This window comes from Oxyura jamaicensis, chromosome 9, assembly GCF_011077185.1.
Source record: "Oxyura jamaicensis isolate SHBP4307 breed ruddy duck chromosome 9, BPBGC_Ojam_1.0, whole genome shotgun sequence".
NCBI lineage: Eukaryota > Metazoa > Chordata > Aves > Anseriformes > Anatidae > Oxyura > Oxyura jamaicensis.
The window spans coordinates 10,347,805-10,354,739 of record NC_048901.1 but is presented as its reverse complement, the minus strand read 5'-3'; the positions used below and the strand labels follow the sequence as shown (position 1 = coordinate 10,354,739).

Below are 6,935 nucleotides of genomic sequence, written 5' to 3'. Positions count from 1 at the left end.
TATATTTCTTCATAGTTTAGCTTTTTAATGATTAAAGAGTACCTGAGTTCACATATTGTTGGGGATGGTGTAAGAAACAGCATGCAGCATACGTGGTATTTGGTTATACTAGTTAATCTTGAATTCAGTCAAGCTCCAACATGTTTCACCTAGATAACGAGTTACTATATCCCAGCTAAATCATGGTAACCACCCACATGCTTACTTTTAAACAACAAACACGACATAATTGATTAAAAGGACATATGTTATGATTTCCATGCTCAGGTCAGTTGTTGCTTATGTTTGTGTATCTAAACCTGGAAAAACAGATAATACATTTCCTTCGACTTCATACCAATAACATAAGAATCATAACATGGTTCTTACAGGAAATATTGGATCAATTTTGCCTTTTGTAAGGGATGTGTTGGCTTACATTCCCATCAAGAGGTTGTGCATTTCAGCTACAGCTAGAGAACTTTTCTTTACAATTCAGATAATACACCCGGCCAAGACTGGTCTACAATACAGTTGCTGAAGCATCTGAGCAAAAATTGCTCAGATTTTATAGTAAAAGGGATCTCTCTCTGTCACTGCTAGTGAAATTTCAACCTCAGATGTGGGACTGGGAAAATTAGCCCAACAGGATTTGAAGAGGGTAGTTCACCTGTGACCACAAGTTGGTCCTTAGGTAGGACTCAACTGGGATCAGTCTTTTCTTTACAGGAGTGGAGAAGCAGAAGCATCAAAGGAAAGCTCAGCCTGCAAGCTGTCCATTTCAAGGGCTTTTCTTGTCTGTATCAATCAGAGGAACCACTTTCTGCATCTCTCCCTTGGCAGCTTTGTCTAGACTATCACACTGAGCATCTGGGGCATTTCATAATCATCTCAAGAAGTGTGACCTTAAGTTACAAGCTACAGAGTGACCTGCAAGATTGTTCAAGAAAATTATGGATTTGACTTCAACAACACACAGATTCCTCCAGCTCAGATTTTCCTGTGCAGGTCCAAAACCACACAACATTTTCTCACAACTGCAAAGAGCATTGTATTTTTCTGCCTCCATTTGTTGGTTATAATCATGACAAGTTAATTTTTTAAACTTCAACAGCAGTGAAACCAACCCTTCACATCTCATACAGGTGTTGTCTTCTGGAGAAAAAATAATAAAAAATAAAAAAATAAAAAAAATCAGCAATGTCCCTGGAAGATGACGGGTGCCAAGATGGTCCATTCAGAAAGAAATTTCAGGTAGCTCTTTCAGAGCGAGGCTCCTTTTCAGATCTTAAAAAGCATCCTCTGTGCCAGGTTCATGCCCTATTTTGCAGATTCAGAAGCTAATGCACCAGGAGGTATGATGATCTGAGCAAGGTCATGGCAAAGACAAGGGGATCCAGGTCCCACAGTTCCCAACCACAGCTCTATCACTCTCTGGATGCAGAGGCACCTGTTTTGTTGTTTAAGGTACAATCTAGTGTAATTCTTACCTGATTCCTTTGAATATAATGCTCTACGTACTCAATTTGATTTTTCTGCTTTGAAAGTCTGCTCCTTACTAATTCGCATTCATCTGCCTAGTTGTTCTTGTTCCTTGTACACTGTCATTTTTCTAACTGCAACATATTCAACTACATCATCCTAGGCATTTTATTTGTGCGGTTCTGCTCTAACGGCTAGCTTAGCTGTTTCAAATTATGCCTTGCTTTCAGTTTTGCTTGAGTGTAAAAATGTCGTGTAAAAATGAACTACCCTCTGATGAAGGCTTTCAGACTTTCCATTTGAGGAACAGCATGCAGCTTTTTTGGGGAGCAATGGGAGAAGGATCAATCCAGCTTTTGTTTTACAGATTGCTACAATAGATAGCTTCCCCATAGGGAGTGTTACAGTACTATATTATGCTTATATAAAGGGTAATGACTAGGAACTTGGAGAACTCTACCCTTAGGAAGTGCTTGACGAGTGAGAACAGCAGGTGTGGAGGAAGGAAGAAAGATTAAATGTCTTTCTGTCCTGACTTTCTCTTCTTTTATGTTTGGAGACTGAACGTGGAGTCAGAAGCAAGTTGGCTCCTGTAGGTACGTGAAAGCTGAAAGATATGAATGTGGCAAGACAGAAAGCCCAAACAAAGAGAGGAAACCACTAGCCCCAAGCCCTGTCCCTAAGCAGGTGACCTTGAAAGGGGTTGTTTTCAGCAATCGGGTGCTCTTTAGCTCACTATGGGAAAACGAGGCAATTATGAGAGGGGCTGGATAAAGGAGAAAAAGCAACAGCACGCACACCGCTAAGGTGCAGTGGGGAAAGGCTGCTTTATGCTGCAAGAGCCTCTGGTTGTGTCAGCAGCAAGCTGAGGAAAAAATAAAATAAAATCTTGGACAGGCTCCACAAAGCCATTTTGGCCCAGACAAACCTTAATTGCAAAAGGTATCATCTCAGCCCTTGTAGACATAATGCTAAACGTGCCTTTTTGTTGCGAAACAGCATAATGAACCCACCACAGGAAAAAAAAAAAATCAAAAAAAGATATTGATCTGTTTCACATATAATAGGCAAAAAATATGGAAAACCCACAAAGGGAAGACCTCAAAGCGGCCACCAAGATGCATGTCCAGCTGAAGTCTGAGCTGCACGTGGCTGCAGCAGACACAGCTGCCTCAGGCAGCAGCTCAGGGAAAACACGCAAGCTTCTTGTGCTAAAGCAAAGTCACATCCCCGAGCAAAGGCAGCCACGAGAAGTGTCTGCATTCGTGGACTTTACACTCGAGAAGGGCAGGAGCAGAAGCCGTCACATGCAGGGTCACCCTTCTGTTCCCACTCGCTTCTCGAGGCTTCGGCCTCGACCAGCCTCTCCCCATTTCACAGTGCTTTGAAGCAGTTTTAACAAGACTTCCTCTGCCTGCCGCTGACTATTTAGCCCTTCTCTGCACACAACACACCGAACTGCCACAAACGCAGACTGGAACAGTCGATGGCTGTGGTGTGTATCCATTTCTATGCCGGGTTTTATGAAACCAGCAGCTCACAAACAGGCAGACAAAAAGACGGTGAAGTATAACATCAGTGACCATGCTGGACAGCAACGGTGCTCTGCAAAGGAGACACAAAGGTAACAAAATAGAGCCAAAGTAGAATGACTCTACCAGTCACAATACCACAAAGACAGTACAACTCATAACTGAATACTGAGGGAGACTACGGAGACTGAAACTCCAAGCAGCACAGTCAGTGCAGAACTACTACGTTAGCCTAAAACACAACTTCATCCACAAAGCTGTGATGCAAAACCTGTAGCAAACGAATACACGACAGACACACAAGCAACCAGAAACAAAGCAAGAATGACCTCCACAGTACCCACAACATCTCTGCAAGAGAAAACATCAAATGGTATTTGAAGGAGAGGGATGGCTCTCAAGCACACTACAACCAGAACTCGGTGAGAGGAGAGCAATATAGCAATACTTTATGAGAGCAATACACAGAGCGGATGCACTACATTAAAAAGAAAAGATGGAAAAAGAAAATCATCATTAGTGCAATAGACATTTCTGGTCTAGAGAACTCCCCCACACCAGATAAGCTGCAAGGCAATGGAGCCTAGCAAATAATGGATTTGTATGCCACTGAGCAAATTCACCACTGGTCAGGGAGCTCCCATGCAAATACAACTGACTGAGGAAATACTATTTCTTATGGCAAAAGCAATAGGATTTGGCAGTCTAGCTCTGGAAGCAGAGCACACACAAGACACACACTTCAGAGCTAGGGAAGCCGCAGCCTTACCATAGCCTAGACACTGGCAGTTGGAGGTGCAGGGATGGGAATGCTGTCCAGGACCCAGTCTGCAGGGGAAGATCTTCTGTGCCACCAGCAAGCTGCACGAGCCAGGCTCCAAGCGATTAGGATCCTCTCTGATGCTGCTACGCCGCTCTATGTGTGAGCTGCCAACGTATGGCTTAAGATCTGGCATACAAGGACTAACTCCTCTTTGATTGCTGGAAACAGCCAGGAGGGGAGAGCTAAAACCAAGATGAAACTGATACAGGATCATACACAAGCATTTTCCCATCTCCGGGTTACAACCCCATACCACACAGTGAAAGCCGCACAGCTGACATCCAGAGATATTACAGAGACTCAGAGATTATTAGGACTTGTGAATGATCTAATAAAACATCTTCCTAGTCCTGCTGTCCCCCAAAGGCAATGCCTGGACAAACACATATTACAGCTGCATTAAGACAACACAGCTGCTATATAAAACAAGAAGCTTCCTCAGAAATGCCATAATAAGAATGAAGGTGAAATCAAACCAGTAGCAGAGAATGGGGACCTAAGCTATCCCTCATTCAAAAGAGCAGCTAATACCTGCAGTCGTAATAATAGATGGAGTAAGTCCGTCTTGCCTTAAAACCTGCATGTAAAAAAGGAAGCTATATATATATAAATATATGTATATTCTCAGAATCAGTAAGGCTTCAGGAAGGAAACCTCAAACAAATGCAGAGTGGTTTTTTTTAAAGCTACAGTCTGCAGTCCAAAATATTTCCTTTGCCACCCACTGAATACGAAACACCAGTGCTTTGCCACACACTGCAGAATGGGGGAATGTCCTCAAGGCTGCATCTCTCCCTGAGCATTCTCCCTGCATCAGCAGGGGCTGCTGTGATCCCAACCCCAACAGGAGTTCAGAAAACTGCTCAAAGACAAGAAAACTGTCAAACAAGCTAGCCAGCTTCAATGCCAGGCTTGGACAGCCTCCAAGAGCTACACGAGGTCAAGTTTTCCTCTGCAGGGGCTCCCACCCACCTTCCTGCCCAGATGAGCATTTCAGCCTTCATCCAGAGACCACCAAGTCCACCTGCACCCTTCCTGAGAGTTTCTCCTTTTCTGCAGGTTACGTTAAAGAGGAGAGAGGATGTCAGAGGTCTGGAAAGTGACAAATGAGTGTAGAAATGCTGATCAGAAAAGAGGCGAATGTGAAGTGCACACCATCCTCAAGAGACCTTAGTGCAAAGTAGGAAGGAGCCTGGCATCAAGAACAACACCTTAACATTAACTGCTTCTCGTCAGCCTTCTGGAGAACTGTCAGGTGCAGCTGCAGGAAGCACTACAGAAAATACAGTGAAGCCGTTTGGCAACAGGTTAATCCCAACACATGCTTGTTCAGACAGCAGGCTCCAGGTTGCTTGCTGTGCTTTTGTACCATTTACCTGGGAAGGAAATAGAGCCAGATCATTAGCACTGGGCTACAGTAACAGCAAGAGCAGAATCAGCAATTCAAATAGCTATGAATTAGCTAAAGAAAAGCTGCAGAAAAAAAGAACAGGGCACCAAGCCACTGCTGGACAGAGAAGGACTCCTTCTGGAGACTTGAGCCATGCTAGAAGTCTGCATCCAGTCTGGCACCTCTCGCTCCCATGTGATTCCAGCTAGCAGTGCTGGTAAGAGGGCAAGAGATAAAGATGACATAGGTGATCGTCAGTGGTGCCACAATGAGCAAGCTAGGGATCACAGGATTACAGCCTGCCTGCCTGACGTGGGACAAACAGACCCTTTCTGCAAGACCAGCCACATGTGGGAAGAAGTTAGATTGAACACACACATCCCCACTCCTGAAACACCCCTAAATCAGGACAATCCCCACCATGAGCCCAAGACAAAAGCGGCAAGCAGAGGAAGGTGAAACAGGAGCAAAGAGACTCAGTCAACAGGGAGGAAGGACGGAGCACCGGCTGACAGGCCTCCCACAGATGCTGGCAGAGGCACTCATCATCACAGGCAGGTCCCACATGAGGCCCTCTCCTGCCAGAAGACAATCCTGCCCCAGGATCACACCACCTGCAGGAGAGACGCCCTTGCTGCATTTTCAGACGCAAGCTGCAGATGACAAGAAACACACTGTGAAGCACAGCCAGAGCACCTTACACAGATGGAGCGTATGGGATTCGGGCTCCTGCCTGCCGTGCCACGGGAAAGCAACGGTGCTCTGACAGATGGCGGAGGGCACTGGGATAAACTGGGACAGCAGGGGACCAGGAGACTGCAGAGTCTCCATATTTGAGGATCCTGCGAGCAAGACGACACCCATCTGTCAGTGACAGTTAAGCAGCATTGCTCTGGTTGGGGTTGGAGATCACCAACCACCCCGGTCTGCATGGCTAGACCTCATCTGAGGCCTGGGGATGTTCATTAGAGCTGAAAAGCTCGAATAAACACTGTGACCATGCTCCCACAGCCCAGCTGTGCTGGAACAGCGGTGTACCTGGTTAGTAACATCACACAGCGTTCATCCCTTTTTTCCTTCACCGGGACTGGAAGGACGGTGGGGATGCTATTCCCACTTGGTCAACGCTGACAGCTCGCTCACGGGAGTCGGAGTTGCGTGAAGTCAGTGAGAGGTGCTGCCTACCCGGGCTGGAGTGGTTATTGATTTCCTACGTGACCTTGGCTAAGTCACTTAACCTCAGTTTCCTCATCTGTATATTGGGAATTATGGGAGTTAGAGAGTGCCACAAATTCATCAGAGGGAACTACTTAAGAGTCCTATTATGAATTAATGGGATTTCCCACTTCAAAATTACTCCTTTGAGGATTGAAGAAGTTGGACTGGGATATTCATAACCCTGACTCCTTCTGTAAATGCAGAGCATTTTATTTTATCTTTTTCCCCCTAAAAACACCCGTGTAAATCATCTAGCTCATGAGCACATGGTGTAAGCATGCCCAGGTTCAAGGCTCTTTACAAACAGTTGCTTAAATGACTTTGGCCTTGTCAGTCATCCATGCTAACAAGCCCCTCTCCTTGCCCAATTCATACGGTTCCAACCATACGGCGTTTCACACCGTGAGCTGTTGTGGTAAGAAGCTCAGCTGGGTTCTCGTAGTGTGAAGTCTGTTCAAATTAAGCTGCAAACTGTCATGCAATGGCTCCCTGGAAGAAGTGAAAATCCAAA

At 45.4% G+C, this 6,935-nt stretch overlaps 1 long non-coding RNA gene across 1 annotated transcript; it reads right to left on the bottom strand.

The window, feature by feature from the left end:
• Positions 1-248: 248 nt before the first annotated feature.
• On the bottom strand, positions 249-5,187 carry LOC118171661. The gene is made up of 3 exons (XR_004753310.1): positions 5,028-5,187; positions 3,763-3,920; positions 249-299 (listed from the first exon to the last, which is right to left on the bottom strand). It is a non-coding gene; the product is annotated as an uncharacterized LOC118171661 (long non-coding RNA).
• Positions 5,188-6,935: the final 1,748 nt, after the last annotated feature.